Here is a 20,764-nt window from a genome sequence, read left to right as displayed (position 1 = left end):
TTGTCATATGAGACCATTCATGTAGCTGGTTTCAGCAGCCCCCAAATTGGATACCCTCCAAAAATACATAAGTACCGGTTCTTGTGTTTGCATGCCCTGCCCTTGTACAGGTGAAAATCCACCTACTCTTGTATGTGATAGATCTGGGTGCCACTCATATCAAACAGTCATGTCTCAGGCAGGTCATGTCTGGAGCTAGACTGACACCTCTCCATGGGCAGGTTGGACTAGTTGGATATTAAACTGGTCAGACAGGTCAAACTGGTTGGATGATGAGCTGGTCAAACTGGTTGGGTAGTGGCTCATCAGGCATGCATTTATTCCAGTTGTCTAGTTAAGTCAACCTCTGCTCCTTGTTTGCATCATCAGTCATTGTCGTCCTTAGCAAGCATTCATGCACACAGTTACCTATTGGTCGCAAGATTGTGGCATGTGACTTGAGTTGTGAGAGGTTTGTGGTTCAAGATTACAACTTACAAGAGGCTGAGCAGAGGCCTGTTCTGGACAGGGCAGCAGGTGTATTTTGCGGTTGTGGAGCATGGTTGTGTGCTATGCTGCTTGGATGTGCTGTTGTGCAGACTTTTCCCCTCTTTACATCATAACTACTATTGTAGTCTATCAGAGGAGGATCATTTCCATCTTTGAGCTCCTCTCTTTAAGTTCTGCTGTCTGTTGAGATATGTCTTCCTGTTGGCATTAGAGTAAACTTCTTGTTTGGATGAAGTGAAAAACTGAATATTTATAGGTGAGGGTCATGAAAGATGTAAAAATACTTATGTACATATCAATTATTATTGTAGGGTTGTGCATCCTGATGTGAGAGGAGGAGCTATGGTGGATGTAGCTCCATGGTGGAGAGAAAGAAGAAAGAAAGAAAGAAAGATCTATTAATGTCCTTTGGAGGCCAAATTTGACCTATAGGATAAATCAAATAGTTCATTCCTTTCCACTTTGGGCATTAGTGCCATGAAGGAACATAAAATAAAAGAAAGAAAGAAAGAAAGAAAGAAAGATAATTAGATGACATGAACTTTGAGCTCTTATGAGTCATGAGAGCTTTAAGTACAACATCAAGTTCCATTACAAATATAGAGGGTAAAAAAAGGATATATTTACTTCTAGGGAAGAGGGATACAAAACTCCTTGATGATTACTTTGGCTCCTCGATACACTGCCCAATTACCTTTTTTGCATGCTTCTTTGACTTGGTGAATTTTGTTGCTTGATTTTTGAGCTGAAGTGGGGTCAACTCGTCCCCTATCCACACTTTTGTCCCCTGAAGGGACTTAGTCTACTTCATCACCACTATCTTCTCTATCATATTCATGTAATTGACCTTTGCTTGTGTGCCTTTTGGGTTAATACTGATGGGCTCTCCCAAGTCTAGAAAAGGGACAATCTTGCTTAAATGTGCTCATAGAACATTTGTTTCTAGGATGAAATCTTGCAAATTCTAGAGCAAGTTTCTCACTTAAAGAATAAAGAATGAAGTGACAGTGATGAGCGCTTGCCACTTGCACTGTATGGGTGTGCGGATATTATCAATGTAGTAATACACAAGCGGCTAGGTATATGTGCCTTTATCCCCAACAATCTCCCACTTAAAGGTAGATGTGCCTCTAGTGAGAAGAGAACAAAAAAAAAGTGGCAAAGTAGAAACGTATATAAGTGCAACAAGACGAGGAAAGATGTCATCTCATCCAATGCCCATCAACTACCTAAGAAAGGTAAAATGCTTTGCTAAGAGACTTTTTGTGGTCAGATTTGTAGGATTTTAGTCAATTGAGATCTTGATAATATCAATAGACGTGTCCTCAATGACCTCTTTGATGAAGTGGTAACGTACCTCAATGTGTTTTGTCTTCGCATGTGGAAGACCGGTTCTTGGCTAACTGGATAGTACTCATAGAATCCGAATGCAGTGTAGGGACTAATACCAATGTGTGCCACCAAATAGCCTAACTAGAGAATCTTTTTGCAAGCCTCAATGGCTACAATATACTCGATCTCGGTAGTAGAGAGGGCCATACATTTTTACATCCTCAACATCCAAGAAATAGCACCTCCAGCAAAGGTGAAGATATAGGCAAAGGTGGACTTTCTATTGTCTACATGTCGTGCACAATCAGAGTTAGTGTACCCTACGACTTCTATATCTTGGCCACCATAACATGCACATAGTTGCTATGTCCTTCAGGTATTTTACGATACCCTTGACGACATCCCAATGCCATTTGCTAGGTGTAGCCATATAGCTGTTGAGAAACACAGATCTTGAGCAAGGTTAGCCATGGAGGCTGGAAATCAAAGACAAGAAGCATGTTAACATGGACTGACTATTACTTAAGTAAATTAGGTTCCAAGATTAATTGACTTGGACTCATAAACACAATCTTGAGTAGACATGGACAAGACTAGAAGTACAAAGTACAATAGCATTATCATTCAAATGATTGTCAAGTACACTCTTTTATAGTCGCAAGTCACTTTTCCTCACTGTGCCTATGGGATGCAGAGCATCTCTAAGCTGCATATTCCTTGCTTTGTTGTTCCACACAAAGAGGCAACACATGGGTGTGATTGCATATTTCTCAACACCCCTTCTTGATTGGAGTATTAAGACAAGTATGTACAAGGCTTAAAAAAGGTTTGGTAAAATTTGGAGACAAGGACCAATAGGCCCTTGTGGTTTTCTTTGAGCATAATATATTTTCTTTCAAATATGACATTGTAAGCATTTTGTGATTTTCTTTTAGCGTGACAAATCTTCTTTTTCCTTGTCCTTCTTCACTTTGATGCTCTTCACTTTGCTTGCTTTTTCGTTGTCTTTTATCTTCTAGTTCCCCTCAAGCAAAGAGGTCACAAGCTTCGGGTTGCACGATGACCATGGTAGCTAAGACATCTTCAAACTCTTTAGATAGAATCATTGAGTGCACTTGGATGTAGGCAACTCCATCCATTTCTACAAGTTGAGCAAACAATCTTTCCATGTAGTGTAAATGAGCAACAAGAGTCATGTTACTCTTCATCTTCAAGTTGAAGAGCTTTTACATTTAGACCTTTTTGTTTGTCATTGGCATGACCAAGAATCAACATCAAATGAATGAGATTAGACCAACAGGAGAGTTGAGAGTGATTGTGTCAAGAGATACATTACCAATAGTGTCAAATTACACTAGGTGAGTATCAAGAGATACTATGCTTGTTGAGCTCAATGTTGAATCTTGAAGTTAAATCCTGTCCTTGCTAATTTGATGTGGTAATCTTACTAGAAACTGAGTTCAAGCTTAGATCAGAGTGGCACACAATTGAGTGAGCTGAGAGGAGTGAGAAAATGAAGTGAAATATGAGCTTCAATGAAAATGGCTATGGTGGATTCTAGGGTTTTTGGGATAGGCGTTTGATATTTTGATTGCAACAGCTTGCAAATGCAACCAAACCAAGAAGTATTTGATGGGGGGAAGGCTCATGTAGTGGGCTTCAAAAGCCCTATCTTCATAGGATGAATCGTGGCTTGTCCACACAGCACTGATCATACCACCATGCAGAGATGGACAATGAGGAAAAAAACGCAATGCTGGAGTGGATGTAGCTTAATGTTGGGCTACGATGTGGCAAAGAGCTACGCCTGAAGCAGTGGAAGAAGTCTCTAGAAGGAATCATGTAGAGATGTTGCTTGCAGAAAGAGATCCACGAGCTCCACCAGAGCAGGGTGTTGGTTGGCTATGGTAGTTAAGAAAGGTAGAGTGAAGATAGAGTGAGGAGATGAAGACTTTTGTTGAAGCTGAGAGGGATTGAGGTTGTGGGGAGTTGGAGGAGCGGTGAGCTGAGCTGAAACTTGCTCACCATGGCTCTGATACCATGTTGAGAAACACGGATCTTGAGCAAGGTTAGTTATAGAGGTTGGAAGTCAAAGACAAGAAGTATATTGATATGGACTAGATACACTGACTATTACTCAAGTGAATTAGGTTCCAAGATTAATTGACTTGGACTCATAAACAAAATCTTGAGTAGACAGGGACAAGATTGAAAGTATAAAGTATAATAGCATTGCCATTCAAATGATTGTCAAGTACACTCTTTTATAGTTGCAGGATGATACCACTTTTCCTCAATGTGCTTATGGGATACAAAGCATCTCTAAGCTGCATGTTCCTTGCCTTCTTGTTTTAGATTGCATATTTCTTAACAATAGCGTGCCACAACTTCCACTGCAAATGCGATGTCAGGATGAGTGGTTATCATGGCATACATCAAACTGTCCACAGCGGATACATAATGGATCTTGGTCATCTTAGCCTTCTGCTTATCAGACTACGGACAATTGGCTTGACTAACCTTTATATGAGAAGGTAGAGGACAGCCAATAGGCGTACCATCTTGCATATGAAACTGCTCGAGGACTTTTTGGATATACTCCTTTTGTAATAGATAAAGGATCCCCTCAAAGCAATTGTGTGTGATGCACATTCCAAAAATGTGCGCGGCCTGTCCTATGTCCATCTTAAAGCCCTTCTTCAACGGAGTTTTCAAGGCCTCCAACTCATCATAAGCTCTTCCAGTAATAAGCATATTGTCCACGTAGAATACCAAAATCATAAGGTTGCCATCACAAGCCTTCTTTGTGTATAAACACGGGTCCATAACACTATGGCTCTATCCTTGTGAATGCATAAAAGCTTCAAACTTGTGGTACCATTCCCTAGGTGCTTGCTTAAGGCCATAAAGGCTCTTTTTCAACTTACATGCTAGGTGCTCCGTGCCTTTTTTCTCAAAGTCCTTAGGCTATTGTATATAAATCTAATCATGCAAGTCCCCATGTAAAAAAGCCGTATGTGCATCCATTTGATAAAAGTCCAACCAAGTTGTCATTTTGACCACGGGAGAAAAGACTTGATTGAATTCAATACCATATTCATGCTTGAAACCCTTAACTACCAATCTGGCCTTATAAGTGGGCTTGGGGCATCCAAGGATATGTTTTAGCTTATATATCCACTTGCATGGCAGTGTCTTCTTGTCCCTAGGCAAAAGAACCAAATTCCACGTATGTTTAGTCTCTATAAGGAGTCAAAGGATAGAAGTCACCGCCATAATAGCATCTAGAGATGGTGCATAATTTACCGAGGGAGGGGAAGCCTCCATGTCGGTAGAAAAGCAAAACTCCAAGGAGATGGAACCATGAAAGGATCGGTGTACAGCTCTTGTCTCCAGCTTAGAAAGGATTGGTGCAAACTTGCATGTGAGTTCTATATCGAAATACAAAAACTTGCAAAAGAGATCAAAATTTGCAACCACAGAGGTGAGTAGTGAGATACTCCAAAAAACGAGTTGAAGAAGTGGATCCCTTCTGTGCAGCAGACTTCACCTTGGCTAGAGGATCGGAATCAGAGTTTGAGGAAGAGGATGACTCGTTGGAGGAGTTCGCATTCCGCTTCTTCTTCTTCTTTCTGAGGTTGCTAACTCATTGCAGTCCTTCTGCAAGTGACCCTTCTCACCACAGTGATAACACTGGGCTTTCGACTTCTTCTTGTCATCCCTCTCTAAAGTTGTAAAGGTCTAATTAGAACTGCCATAATGAGATAAGAGCCTCCCTTGTAAACACAAAGATGTCTCATACTGAAGCAGCATCGAGGACATGTGTAAAGCTCATAGGTGTAGAGGGTATTTACGACCTCAAAGCATTCGCCACTCCATTAAACTTCGGGGGTAGCTTGTAGAGTAACGTACCCACTAGATGTGCCTCTGAAAGGGCATATTGCATGTGTCGAAGTTGGTCATGTACTTGTGTAACACGGAGCAAAAATGACTTAATAGTGTCCTTGGACTCATTCTTCATTTGCTGAAGCTGTCCATAAAGGGTCACAGCACGCGCAGGGGAAGGTGCCTCGTACAACATGTGAAGCTTCAACCATATCTCTGGGGACCTCCTATAGGAGGTAATTGTCGGGAGAACTTCTTTAGAAATACATCGAAGCAATTCAGGTTGATGGAGCATTGAATGCAACAAACTGACGATTGAAAACTGGGCGCAGGCTGAAAATACAGGTTGCTGGTCTGAAAACCACAGGCTTGATCAGCAAGGGAAAGAAAAACCCGTGCAGCGGGAATCGAGATCTTGCAATCTAATACCATGTCAGAAGTGGTGCAGCAATGGAAGATAAGGAAGCATCTGGATAGTGCTTGTTGGCGAAAGAATATTTGTACCTTTTGGTGGGAAATTGGAAAGGTATCATACAAGCAATATAGTGGGGATAACCTTTACACGTGTCAAGGTGGTTGTTAGGACAAAAGATCGGCTACAATGTTTTGGATGCCGGACACATGTTCGAATGTTACATCAAGAGCATCAAAGAAAAGGGACCACCTTAAGAGGCGTTTATTCCCTATCTCATCAGGGGCCTTCTTTGTCAGATACTTGGGTACATGTTTGAGCCAACTGGACACATTTGGCTCTTACAGGTTTAATTGACAAGATGGATACACTGCAACATCTTTCAGAACAAATTGTTGCTTTATGCCAACAATTGGTCAAGTCCTCCAAATCTAGTCCTATTGCAACACTACTAGTAAGTGTTAGCTCTTCTTTAGTCCAACTTCAATTGTTGTTTGGACTAGTTTTTCAAATAAGAGACTACAAAAGGGATGGAGCTCCCATTTTGCTTCTCCATCATCAGGAATGCTAAATGTGCATCAACTCTCTTCTGACCGCAAAGGAAAAATGATAATTCCTACAGGTGAAGGCACAACAAGAATAGCTTCTACTTTCAATCATGACAATCTGGATTTGTATTGTTATGAAGACTTAGAAACTTCATCAAATGACTAGGACTCAGAAGACATATTAAAGGAGATTCAACAAATTTATTGTCCTACTTTGGCTGATATTATGGATGCTCCCCAATCTAGCAAAATTCTACAACCAGGAACAACTGCTGAAGGTTTGGCAAAATATCTTGAATTCATGTTCCCGGACTGGTCTGATGCTGATTATAAAATTGCTTTTGATAAAATTGATGATTATGATCTTGATCGCATTAAGCGACAAAGAGAGGCAAATCAAGTTTTGGATCAGATGCCTTTGTGCATTGACCCAGAGAACCACCAAAAAGATGTTCTCACACGTCATGTTGAAGGCCGCCTTGATTCAAGGAGGATGGGTGAAACTATTAAGCTACATCCCCCATACATTGCCCCCAACGAATTACCTGCATGGTATTTTAGGGATCAAACAACAGCAAGCTGCTTATACACTTTCTTCTTTTGATGAAGATGGAGACAATGTGGTCAATGAAGAATTTGTCCCTATCAACCCTCACAGAATACAAGCATCTCCAAATTCAGTTCTTCGAGCTCATCTTAATGCTCATACTATAAGTGAAAAATCTTCATTTTCTACTAATACTACTAGTGTACCCCTGAATGCAACTACTTCCTCTTCACATTCAAAACCCTCTTACAATAGCTTCTACAAAAAAATTGGAGTCCCTGAAAAAGTAGGCTCATTTTCCATTTGGACTATAGATGGAAAGTCCCCAAAAGAAATGAAGCTTCTTATATACATGATGGATGCATATGTTGGTGAGAAAATTGGAGTCCCTGAAAAAGTAGGCTCATTTTCCATATGGACTATAGATGGAAAGTCCCCAGAAGAAATCAAGCTTCTTATATACATGATGTATGCATATGTTGGTCAGAAAATTGTGGAAAAACCTAAGACAAATAGAATTGATATCTTGAATGCAATGACTCATGGGTTCATTGGTGGATTGAAACAATAGTGGATATCTATCTATCCACAAGTCAAACTTGCTACTGTCCAACATGCTGATCCAGTCCAACTATTCTTTGAACTTCTCCTTGGAGAATTAGTTGGAAATAAGCTGGATGATGTTCTCGAAGCGCGAGAAGTATTTTTTAAATCCAAGCTTTGTGCCCAGGCTATATAAAGAATATCTCATCTATATGAGAGATTTGCTATATGAAGGACTTGGTGCACATGACAACTCCATGAAGGAACATTTAGTATGCTCCTTCCCAGAGCCCATTCCTTTTTACTACAAGCAAAGAATGAAAAATGAGAACAGAGATTTTACTGATAGTGTGGATTAGATCATACAGACGATAGAACAGACCATTAAGGAAGTCTGTCACCGCCAGAAGATAACTCAATGGAACCAGAAGTTCCCTTAGTCAGTTTGTAAAACTGCTTCTAAATATGAAGTAGATTTTGAATGTAAAAACTGCAATTGTGCAACTACTAGTTATAATGGCTCCAAATATAGATATTCTTCCCATCGCCATTATAAAAATTACAAGCCTTATTTTAACAAGTAGGACTCTAGCTACAAATCATCTCGCCATCACAAACATTCACATCGTCCCCGACATGGTAAAGCTCATCATAGGTCTGAAAAGCCACAGCAATATGACAAAGACTCCAAGAAGGATCTCAAATGCTATATTTGTGGCAGCTCTTCACATCTAGCAAACAAGTGCCCAAAGAAAGGCAAATCACAAACTAATGCTGCTAAGATCAACATGCACTATCTTAACGACTCCTCTTCCTCTGGTGAGTATTCCTCTTACTCTGAAACTGAAGGTTATTCTTCTAACAATGAAGATTTCTCTTCTTCTCTTGATTCTAGTGGCAGCAATACCTCTTGGCATACTGCCTATTCAGATGACTCTATAGAATTTGACATAGATACTTCTGAAGATACTTCTAAAGATTCTGAGAATGACACTCTTCATCCTGAGAAGTTTGAACCAACAAACGCACACTTAGTCCATTTTCTCGGACGAAAAGATAAATTGAACAAATTGTTTATTGGAGCTACCTCCACTGTAAATGGCGAATCTTCCAGGAAATACAAGGGAAAACAAGTCAAACAAAGCTCGTTAGATTCTCATGATTCTGACACCTTCACTAGTTCCTCCTCCAAGAAACATAAAAGCAAGGTATGCCAATATTTTTTTGCAAATTCCTATGATCTTCCCAAACGAGGAACTCTTGGCCCTAAAACCAAAGGACAGACAAATATGTTTGTCCCATACAACCTTGAGAAACTACATCAGCCCCGCACTGCTTCACAGCTAATGCAATCATTATCTCCTGTGACTACTAGCACTCAACAAGCAGGCGCTGATATGGTGCAACCTTTTCTTCTCATGCAGCAAGAATTGCACTCCCTTTGTAAAGTTTATAGAAGAATTCTAACATGACAAAAAGAATTGGCACAAGGTACCACTTCCATCCTACAAGAAATGCATTCTTCTTCTACCGAATTTCCTACTAGACCTGTAAACCAAATCAGGCTTTCTCAGCCTCAGGTATACAAAGTTAATGCCTTGAATACTGGAGGCCCTATTCCTATGATCTTTGTTCAATTAAAGAATATGTCCCAATTTTCTTTATATGTAGATGCTTTGTTGGATACAGGATCTAGCCTCACTATTGTTCCCTTTGAACTTTTTCCTTCCAAATGTATTAAATCCTCTACTCCAATCATAGTTGAACTTTCAAACAACAAGAAGGTCACACTGATTCATGTTACACAAGCCTTTCTCCAACTTGGTCACATAAAGGTTCCTATTGAAATATAACTAATGAACCAAATGAGATATGATTTGCTTATTAGAATCGATATTCTACAATATCTGGTCCCCATAGTTGCACTTGTACGTAGTACGAACTGGTTCGTACTATACGGTTCGTACTGTACTGTACCGTACGAATTCGTACTAAAAACAAGGTGGTGGTTGTTGTTACTGTTTTTTTTTTTTCTGGGCGTGTGGTAGTTGGTGGTGGTGGTGATTTTGTAGCCTTGATCGATCAACCGAGAAAGGGGATGGAAGCTTGGTTAGACTCCTCGTACATGTTTTGTTATGATTTATCCTAGAGCCAAAGGCCATACATAAGGTATTCAAGTAGTTCCAAATGTTTCTAATTGATGTCCCATCATTTTTCACAATATGCTAGTGTCATCAATAAATAAATTCAGCACCATTTGAGAATCATCAAGTAGCTTAATCCTATTGATTTTACCTTTGTTCGCAGCTCATTTTGCACCACCCAACCCAAAGCATTAGTACACATTGCTAATAAAACTAGGCCAGAGGATAACTTAGCCTAATGTACCTTCTAAGAGTACACGAATTAGTGAATGTACCATTGGCAGCTACTTTAGACTTAGCAATGCCAAACAAAACCATAACAAAATTCATAAATCTTTTATCAAAACCTTTGGTGGTTTGTTTGGTAACTGTTGGTCTCATAGGTCATTTTAGCCTCTTGTAGACGTTAATAAAGCATCTCATGTCATTTCATCTCTCTCTCTCTCTCTCTCTCTCTCTTGCCTGTCCCTCTCAACCTTCTCTCTCTTAAGCATACATGCCTCTTATTTGTATGATCATTCATGCATGATGTATCTACTCCTATGTATGTACTTGTAAGTTATAGCGCATGTTGCGCATGTAGCATATGCCATAGATGTTTTGGCGTGTTACCCTCAAGTTTTCATCTTATATACTCCAATAGCATTGCTATTTAGACTTTAAACATCTGTTCTATCATTTGTAGTTCAAAATAATGAAGTTAATTTTTTTTTCGTACTAATATCGTACTGTACCTTATAAAATTTTAAGATACCATTTAGTACTGTATTTTATCGTACCGTATCGTACCGTACTTTTCGTATCTAACAAGTATGTTGGTCCCCTACACTTTCTGGTTTGATCACTTTACCATCTCCTACAAGGGAAAAATGGCAAAAATGCCTTTACTCCCCAAAATTGGCAGAACCATATATTCCATCACGGAATCAACTTCCCAACAGAAGATTGCCACTCGAGATTAGTGGATAAAAGGAGAAATGGAACTGCATGCTCCAGCCATACAGAAAATAAAAGATCTTATGACTTTCATGCATGAAGATCCGCTCATGTATAAAGAGAAACGGGTTTCCTATGCTGTTTCTTTGCCTATACAACCCAATGCTATTCCAACAAAGGCAGTTCATTCCGACATGAAGGATGAAGATTCATACCCTTTTGGACAAAGGGCTTATAGAGTCGACTACTTCTCTCTGGGCATGTCAGGCCTTTTATGCCAACAAACATTTAGAGCAAAAACGAGGGAAGAAAAGAATGGTCATAAATTATAAACCTCTAAATAAATATTAATAGGCCATGGCCATTCCATTCCCCTAAATATTTATTACTCAAAAAACTAAAGAAAGCTAACATTTTTAGTAAGTTTGATCTGAAGTTAGGCTTTTGGCAACTCCCGCTCAAAGCTGAAGATCGCTACAAAACTGCTTTCTGTGTTCCATAAGGTCATTACGAATGGATAGTCCTTGCCTTTGGAATTAAGACTGCTCCTACTAAATTTCAAGAATGGACAGATTCTATCTTTGCCAAATTCCCCTTTTGATTGGTATATATAGATGACATCCTTGTCTTTTTTGAGACAGTTGTAGAGCATATTGAGCACCTTACTCAATTTGCTAAAGCCATAGAAGATGCAGGCATGGTCCTATCACCCACTAAATTCGTGATGTTTCAAAAGGCACAATCAAATTACAGGATCATGTTTTAACCAAGATACTTGATATGCCAGATACATTCACCAATGTGAAGCAACTACAACAACTCTTAGGGTGTCTTAATTGGATAAATTCTTCCACACCCAATATTGCAACCTATTTCAAAGATCTTTACCCCTTGCTTTGCAAAGATCATTTCCAATGGAAATCTCTTCACACCACTGGCAGTGCAAAACATAAAAAATCTTATCAGATATCTTCCTCCTCTACAGCTTCCTGCAGGTTTGCCATTAATCATGTATACTGATGCTTCCAATTCCGGATGGGGTGTTTGTTTATGTGAAGAAGATTCTTCAACTCTTCACCCATGCAGATATGCTTTGAGAATATTTACCAGTACTCAATAAAATTACCTCTCCTATCAATGTGAGATACTAGCTATGATCAAAGCTATAAAATCTTTTAGATTTTTTATTGAGTTTGTTGCTTTCACCATACGGACAGACCTCAAACTTGTACCTGGGTATCTGACAAAGAAGGCCCCTAATGAGATAAGAAATAAACGTCTCTTAAGGTGGTCCCTTTTCTTTGATACTCTTGATGTAACATTCAAATATGTGCCCAGCATCCAAAACACTGTAGCCGATCTTTTGTCTCGACAACCACCTGGACACGTGTAAAGGCTATCCCCCATAGAAACAGGGGACGGCCGTTCCAGCATGTTGGAACGGCCTAATGCATTCCAGACCCTTGGAGGAGTTGAAACGGCTAGGGAACGTTCTTTGCCATTCCCTACCATTCCCCGCTGTTCCTTGCCGTTCTCCTTGTCGTTCCCTGCTTGGAACGGACGTTCTAGGCCTGCTAACAAAAAATTTACGTTTTTTACATTTTTTCTTTATACTTGTATCACACTCCTACCACATGTTCACCCATCTCCATTGCCTAATGTGCACACACTAATCTCTCTCTCTCTCTCTCATTGAATATTCAAAGTGTCAAGACAACCCACAGGCCAATCAGGAGTCCATGCAAAGTTCAAATTTGATGCATTATGAACTCTTGCAAATCACAATCAAATTTCAGCCTATTCTCAATTCCAAGGTAATCATCCATTTATATTGTCGAATTTCAAGGGAAACTAGGATAATTGGGGCAATTCAGAGCAATTTGGAGCTATGGGAGTAATCGAGTCAATTTTGGGACATTTGGGTCAATTTGGAGCATTGAGGGGTATTGGGGCAATTAGAGGGACATTCTTTGGGGCAACTTGGGATATGCAGGGCATATTTAGGGCACTTAAGACATGTGTCGTTCCCCCCATTCCCGTTTCCCCACCTTACACGTTCCCCCTTGTTTCAGGGGGTCCCATTCCTGTTCCTGTTCGTTGTTCCAGGTAACTATGCTATCCCCACTATATTGCTTGTATGTCACCTTTCCAATTTTCCGCCAAAAGGCACAAATATTCTTTCGTCAGCAAGCACTATCCAGATGCTTCTTTATCCCTTGCCCCCTGAAGCCGATAAATACCTCAATTGTATTCTCATTTAGTAGCGTGCAATCACCAAGCAATACAAGGTTTTCACATTCAACAGTTTTCCATCGTGCTTACTTGTTATCAGTTGCTTAGCATCTCATCCCTACTCTCACTCTGTCGTTTTACATCTCCAGCTCGTTTTCTGCTTCGGTCGTTTCAGCTGTGCTCACTCTGTGTTTGGTATTAGAGTTTAGATAATTACCACTATAGAGACGTAAGGTAGTAAGTGACAAGTGAGGACTTGCTCGTGTTAAGGCAATCAAGCTGGATCGTGTATCCAACGAAGTATCTACGTATAAAGAAAATTGGGGCATGTTCTTTAATTGAACACAGATCATAGGAATAGGGCCTCCAATATTCAAGGCATTAACTTTGTACACCTGAGGCTGAGAGACCCTGATTTGATTTACAAGTCTAGTAGGAAATTCGATAGAAGAAGAATGCAATTCTTGTAGGATGGAAGTAGTACCTTGTGCCAATTCCTTTTGTCCTGTTAGAATTCTTCTATAAACTTTACGAATGGAGTGCAATTCTTGTTGCATGAGAAGAAAAGCTTGTACCATATTAGCACCTACTTGTTGAGTGTTGGTAGTCAAAGAAGATAATGATTGCATTAGCGGTGAAGCAGTGCTGGGCTAATGTAGTTTTTCAAGGTTGTATGGGACAAATATATTGGCGTGTCCTTTGGTTTCAGGGCCAAGAGTTCGTAGTTTGGGAAGATCATAGGGATTTGCAAAAAATTCTTGGCGTACCTTGCTTTTATGTTTTTTGGAGGAGTAACTTGTAGAGGTGTCAAAATCATGAGAGTTTGACGAGCTTTGTTTGACTTGTGTTCCCTTGTATTTCTTGGAAGATTCGCCTTTTACGTTGGAGGTAGCTCCAATAAACAATTTGTTCATTTTATCTTTTCTTTTGGAAAAATGGACTAAGTGTGCATTTAGTGGTTCAAATTTCTTAGGGTGAATAGCGTCATCCTCAGAATCTTCAAAAGTATCTATGTCAGATTTTGTAGAGTTATTTGAATTGGCAATATGCCAAGAGGTATTGTTGGCACTAGAATCAAGAAAAGAGGAATCTTCATTGTTAGAAGAATGACCTTCAGTTTTGGAGTAATAGGAATACTCACTAGAGGAAGAGGAGTTCCTAAGATAGTGCAAGTTGATCTTAGCAGCATTAGTTTGTGCTTTGCCTTTCTTTGGGCACTTGTTTGCTAGATGCGAAACTGGCGCTCAAATTGCTAGAAGGTCAGCAATCTAGCTACTGAGATAATGTGCTAGATATTCTTGGCTGTTGTAGCATGAGTGGTAGTGCTAGGAGATAGAGAAGATGTGTAATGGGGGTAGGGGGATAGGGGGGGAGGGGGATAAGGTGGGGCAGTGGATCACTCTCTGGAAGGAATCCCAAAGTGCCCACCATGCATATGAGAAGTATGCACAGTGGTTCTAAATGTGGACATGGGCCGATTAGGTATGGGCATGGTAACCACATGAGGAGCTCAGGGTGGAGGGATAGGGATATGTGGAGCAAAGGATGGAAATCCCTCCATAGGAGTGACCCAAGGGATGTGTGACGATAATCCATAAGCAGAGGATGGATATCCTTGTGTTTGAAAGGTCATGTGGGGGGGTTGTGAGTGTCGGGGGTAGTGAGGGGGATGCCCGTCACAATTGTCCCAGAGTGGAAGGATGTGGTAAAGTGGGGGTATGTGAAAGGTAGTGTTAAAGGGTGGCATTCCTCTTAATGATGCATTGAGAGGTTTGATGAATGGTAGATAGATGGTGGGATGGGGAATGGGAAAGTGTTATGAGCTGAGACCGAAGGCTCAACCCCTAGTGTGCTTTGAGTGGAAGTGGAGTGTAATCCAAGGTTTTGGAATGAAGATGTGAGGATATTAGAATGTGGAAAAGATAGTGGTGGGATGGAATGGAGTTGAGAAGTGTGGTTTACTTGCTCAAGTGAAACAGATGCTAAAGATATACTTGATGAAGTGCATTTGCTTTGAGAGTCTCCTCTATTATAATTAACATATTGAAAATCATTTGAATCCTACACAACAAAAGAAGAAATAGGAGAGGGTTTTGGCTCATATGACTCGAAAGGGTTATATGAACCTGACATAAGGCTTGGTTACGATGAAGGAGATGGATCGCTAGACACGCTGAATATCGTGGTTCCTTCAAGATTAGAGAGATGGCTAGTCTTACCAATCGGTTCAGACAGAATATTAGCACTTGTTGGAGGGGTGTAAACTTGACTGTACATGATGTGCAAGTACTTCTCAAACTCTTCATTTGTAAGATGACCAAAACAAGAAGAAGAAGATGGTAAAGGTGAAGGTGTGTGTACCTCCTCCTTGAGACCATAATGCCTTCTCAGAGCCTCCAATGATGGAGAAGCTTGATAGGGCGTCCTAGAATCCCCAGAAGAAGGTGCTTGAGACATTATGAGTTAGAATCTAGTCGCATGTGAGTCGCACAAAGACTAGCCTCCACAATCATCAAACTTTTGAAGAGCATGGGCTTTGATACCATGTGAAGATATGCTAGGGCGTGCACTGAGGAAATGCATCATGTATGACCAAGACTGAAACACAAAGACTCAGACAGAGACAAGCAAAACTCAAACCCTAAACGCAAAACGCAAAACTCAAACACAGAGACAAACACAGAGAGAAGAAATTCTCAAGTGAATGGACGTTGTAAATGAATGTAAGAGTGTACAGAGTACCCAAGGGCAAAGCAATGGAATGTTGGAGAGTGACGTCCACTGGAGATAGATTCAAAGTGTTGTGACCATCAGTTAGAGTGTGGAAGATGAGAAAAATACCAAACGTTGATCACTAGGCAGTCAAAAGATAGAGGCGATAGCAGGGATGATGCTAGGAGTAGAGGGTGGCAACAGGAAGTTGTAAATGCAGCAATAGAGTTGTTGCCTAGAGGAGGACGACTACAACTAGTTGTCACCTGCAAAGGGGAGGGCCAAATGCAAGCTCTAGAAGTTGGCCTGGAGGAGTGGAGGTTTGCTACTTGACAAGCTGCAGGAGGGGTTGGCAACGATGGGGATACTGAATGTAGCGAAGTGTGGGGCACTAGACAATGGGTGGCAGCAATGGATGAAGACGCCAGGCACCAGAGAAACTGTGGAAGGAGTGGTAGTAGTCGCGAAGAGTAGATTGCCACACGGGTGAAGGTTGATGGTTGAAATCTACACAAAAAAGATGAGGTTGGATGGTAGATAGCTTGTCTATTTATAGATGTTGAAGGGTGCTCCAAAAAATTAGGGTTTTGGGGGACCACTGAAACTCTCTCGAAATGTGCACTACTTTTTGAGTTTTTCATTAATTGAGCATGTGTTGGGGATGTTTAAAGATGCTAATGAGCTATAAAGCGTGTTTTAGCTCAATAGACGATGCCATTTTTGGATGATGATGTGCCAATTAAAGGTTGTGCAAAGGAAGAGAAGAATGAGGTAGCTAATGGCCAGGGTTGCAAGAATTTTGTTGCAAAGCATATAGCAAATTGTGAGAAAATTCCATCTAGATTAGAGGAAGTGAACCTCACACTTTTAGGACAAAAGTTAGTGTTTGGAGTGAATGAGATACTCGTAGCTAGGTATATGTGTGGTCCACACGGCAAGAGGCCTTCCCTTGCTAAAATTGATGCAATAGAGAAGATCGTGGAGAGTTGTTCATTAGTGTGAAAGGTTAGGAGATTTCTTTGTGCATGTATTTTCTATATGATTTGGTTTCCACGCTTTGCTCATATTATAGATGAGCTATATCAATTGCTCAGGAAAGGACATAAATTCTTTTGGAATAGAAGACATACCAAGGCTATGAGAAAGATTAAAAAATGTGGTAGACTGATAGTGATTACAGTGGATAGTAGTCCCATTGGAATTGGATAGGCCGTAGAGCAAGATGATGTAGACAGGAACATATTCTTGAATGATAGATAGAGGTGGTGTTTGCAAGAGAGAGCTATGGGGTGTAGTGTCTGCCCTAAAGTGTGATAAAAGGTACTTTATTGGAGCTCGTGTTGTTGTAGAGATAGATTGTTTTGTTAGCAGAGTATTTGTCAGCTCATGTGTGAGTCTGAGCTTGATCTGGGCTGGGCATTTTTATTAGGTATTTTAGGTATTTTTCTGGTGTGGCATTTTATGCCATTGGGGCATTTTATGCACCAGTCGGCCAGCTTTAATGCTGTCCCACCAGCATTATTGCTCCCCACTTTTTCAGCCTATTTATACTCAGTGGCTCCTCCTCAGTCAGTCACTTCATCTTCACCATCTGCAGACTCTGTGGAGAGAGGAGCCAGTGCCAGTGCCCACGCAGCCAGTGACTCACTGTTGTATGCAACTGTCTCGTGTTCAGATATATGGATTCCATTTCCCGTGCATACATCTGAGTTCTCATCTGTATCGTGTTCTTTCTTTTCTCTTTTTGTCTTGTGTTTCAGCAGTTTATTTCAGCACATGTTTATGCTTTCACCGCTGCTCCACTTCTGACATGGTATCAGTTTTCAGGATTTGTGTTTCTGCTGTGTTTTCTTGCTGATTTCAGGACTGTTTAGTACCCCTGCTGATCTGACGATTGCTGTTGCAGCCAGGCGACCTGTTTTGGGGCTGTTTTCAGCCTGCGTTTTTTGCAGTTTTGCCATCGCCTGCTGCTTCCGCACCATCTGCTGCCTACGCACCCTCTGCTGCCTGCGTTTTTCATCTGCAGCTGCTGGCGACAGTTTTCTACCTGTTTTTCTCCAGTTTACAGCCTGCGTTTTGCTGATTCAGCATCTCTCCTGGCTGGGTGGCTGTTCCTTCAGGCCGTTTTTGCTGTTTTTGGCAGTTTTTGACTGATTTTTTGACTTTCTGCAGCAGATTTTGTCTTCTATGGATCAGATTTTGGGTTATATTGCATGTGAACTCTTTTTTTCTGTAGTCTGTGCTTGTGTTTTGGCTGTGTTTCCTCTCTAAATTCCATCTCTTCTCTACTTCTCTTCTTATCCTCTCCATATGGCTCCTCCGTGCACTTCCACTGATGATACGTTACATATGACCTCGATGCTTCTTGAGCATGAGGCATCCTTGAGATTACAGGGGCGGCTTCCGACACATTATGGAGGTGAGGCTTATGTAGCTTCAGAGAGGGGTGACGGGAAGAAGTCGAAGGCCCAGTGTTATCACTGTGGCAAGAAGGGATATTTGCGGAAGGACTGCAAGAAGTTAGCGGCTTCCAGGAAGGAGCAGAAGACGAAGCGGGATGCTGACTCTACCGATGAGTCCTCTCCTTCATCAGACTCCGACTCCGATCCTCCGACCAAGGTGAAGTCCAAGGCGCGGAAGGGATCCTCTTCTTTGGATCGCGGGAAGGGCTTGGTGGCCCCTTCCTCGGCTGCTTTCTAGTGGTGGTGATGAGGTCATCCCTCACGACTCTCTTGTGCCAGAGAGGGAGTGTGAGCGGGTGTTCAGATGGGGCAGCCGCGCCTCATCTATATTTTTATACAGGTGCACAGGTTCCAGAGAGGGACGTCCCTGACGCATCGACTTCAGTCTGGCGGAATCAAATCCTGGAGCTGGGATTGACATCCAGGTTCATGCTGAGCTGGTTATCTGACAGAGAGCGGGAGGCTTTCGTCTGGAGCTCACATGAGGGGCCACTTTGGCGGTCTGGCCAAAGGCGGGGACTCCATGGTCACCTATGTTCAGGGGCATTTTTGACAGGATGGTCTTGTATGCTACTGCGAGACATTGGTGATGGACACAGAGACATGCTATGATCTTCTCTATTTTCACGTGTTTGGTACGATCGACATCGACATCAAGTTCTCTCCGAGGCACCTTGGTGGTGGCTTGATCACCCACTGCTTGGGTATCCATGGTTCTACTTGGTGGTTCTATGTTATATAGTTTCTGATCCCTTTTCATTGTACTATTGTATTGTATCAGATCACTCATGATCTGAGAGAGGGTGTTAGCAGAGTATTTGTCAGCTCATGTGTGAGTCTGAGCTTGATCTGGGCTGGGCATTTTTATTAGGTATTTTAGGTATTTTTCTGGTGTGGCATTTTATGCCATTGGGGCATTTTATGCACCAGTCGGCCAGCTTTAATGCTGTCCCACCAGCATTATTGCTCCCCACTTTTTCAGCCTATTTATACTCAGTGGCTCCTCCTCAGTCAGTCACTTCATCTTCACCATCTGCAGACTCTGTGGAGAGAGGAGCCAGTGCCAGTGCCCACGCAGCCAGTGACTCACTGTTGTATGCAACTGTCTCGTGTTCAGATATATGGATTCCATTTCCCGTGCATACATCTGAGTTCTCATCTGTATCGTGTTCTTTCTTCTCTCTTTTTGTCTTGTGTTTCAGCAGTTTATTTCAGCACATGTTTATGCTTTCACCGCTGCTCCACTTCTGACATGTTTGCCCTTGCTTGGAATGATTACTAGTTGTTCTACATCTGACATTGCTACACTCATTTGGATAGCTTACATAAAATCTATGAACCTTGAGCTTAATCATATTGTAGGAAAAGAAAACCTAGTTGTAGATATGTTGTCAAGAGGAAGATATGAGGATGAGGAGAGCTTATTGCCGATGATGATGAGGCTGGCATTTTAGCCACAGCTGTTGTAAACCACATACGTAATGTAAGAAGCATTGTATGCAGATGATTGGCTGCAAATTGGACAATACTTGAGCACATTGACTAGAAGGACTGATTGGATTGATGCAGAGTTGGAGAGAATTAGATTGAAGGCTTATAGATATGTTGTCAAGAGGAAGATATGAGGATGAGGAGAGCTTATTGCCGATGATGATGAGGCTGGCATTTCAGCCACAGTTGTTGTAACCAGCCTTCCTTCTGTGGATGGATGGTAAATCCTTGATTACAACTTAATTACTGAGCAGAAAACAATTAATGCAAATCTGAAAATACAAATTTACCTACTGATCTTGGACAATGCACACCCGATTGGCCCCAAAATTGGCTCCCCTTTTGGTGTTTCTTTAGCTTTATTGAAGAAAAAGTTGATTTACAATGGGATTCTCCCGATCCCCTTTGCAATCCAAACTCCCCTTGCTGTCCAAAGTGACCATCAAGTCTTCAATCTATTTTGCCCCTTGATTCGGGCACTTAATTGGCCTTCATGCACTTCATAGACGATGGAAATGCCCCAAATTCAATGGTTGGCTCGTTCTCCACCTGAATTTAACTGAAATTCACCTTCAGCCTTGTTGAATCCAAGTCTTGGAGTTTCCAATTTTTGGCATACTTTCCAAGGCTGTTGCTAAACTCTAATTTGTTTACAGCAGAGAAATTTGCAATTTCTCAGTCTCCAAGGATCCAAATGCTGAGATCTTCGGAGCAAGTCTATGAAATGACTGGGAGATGGGAGAGAGCTGTAGAGAGAGAAAATTCAGAGTTTTGTTGTGAAGAATGACTGAAAATCAGTCAAATGCAGTTGTTGCCCTGCCACAACAGCTTGTAGATGCAAAGAACTGAAGAAAATCAGTTATTTACTGCTACTGCCTTGTCTCAACAGCCTGTAGATATTGTCACCTGTTGTTGATTGGTCTTCTCCTACCCTTGGCTGCCTCAGATGGTCCTCCAATGGTTGCAAATCAGACCAGCAACATCTTCTTCCTCCCTCTTGCGGGCTAAATACACTAAAAACGCCTCTCTCC

The 20,764-nt window shown here is 41.3% G+C and overlaps 1 protein-coding gene across 4 annotated transcripts in view; it reads left to right on the top strand.

Annotated features, from left to right (window-relative positions):
• Positions 1 to 20,764, top strand: part of LOC148018912 (putative pentatricopeptide repeat-containing protein At3g25060, mitochondrial) — a 57,997-nt gene that overhangs the window by 1,626 nt on the left and 35,607 nt on the right. The window lies entirely within an intron of this gene.

The sequence above is a fragment of the Lygodium microphyllum genome, chromosome 20 (genome assembly GCF_053477565.2).
Source record: "Lygodium microphyllum isolate KBCC chromosome 20, Lygodium_microphyllum_v1.1.10, whole genome shotgun sequence".
NCBI classification, from domain to species: domain Eukaryota; kingdom Viridiplantae; phylum Streptophyta; class Polypodiopsida; order Schizaeales; family Lygodiaceae; genus Lygodium; species Lygodium microphyllum.
This window is presented reverse-complemented; position numbering and strand designations above follow the sequence as displayed.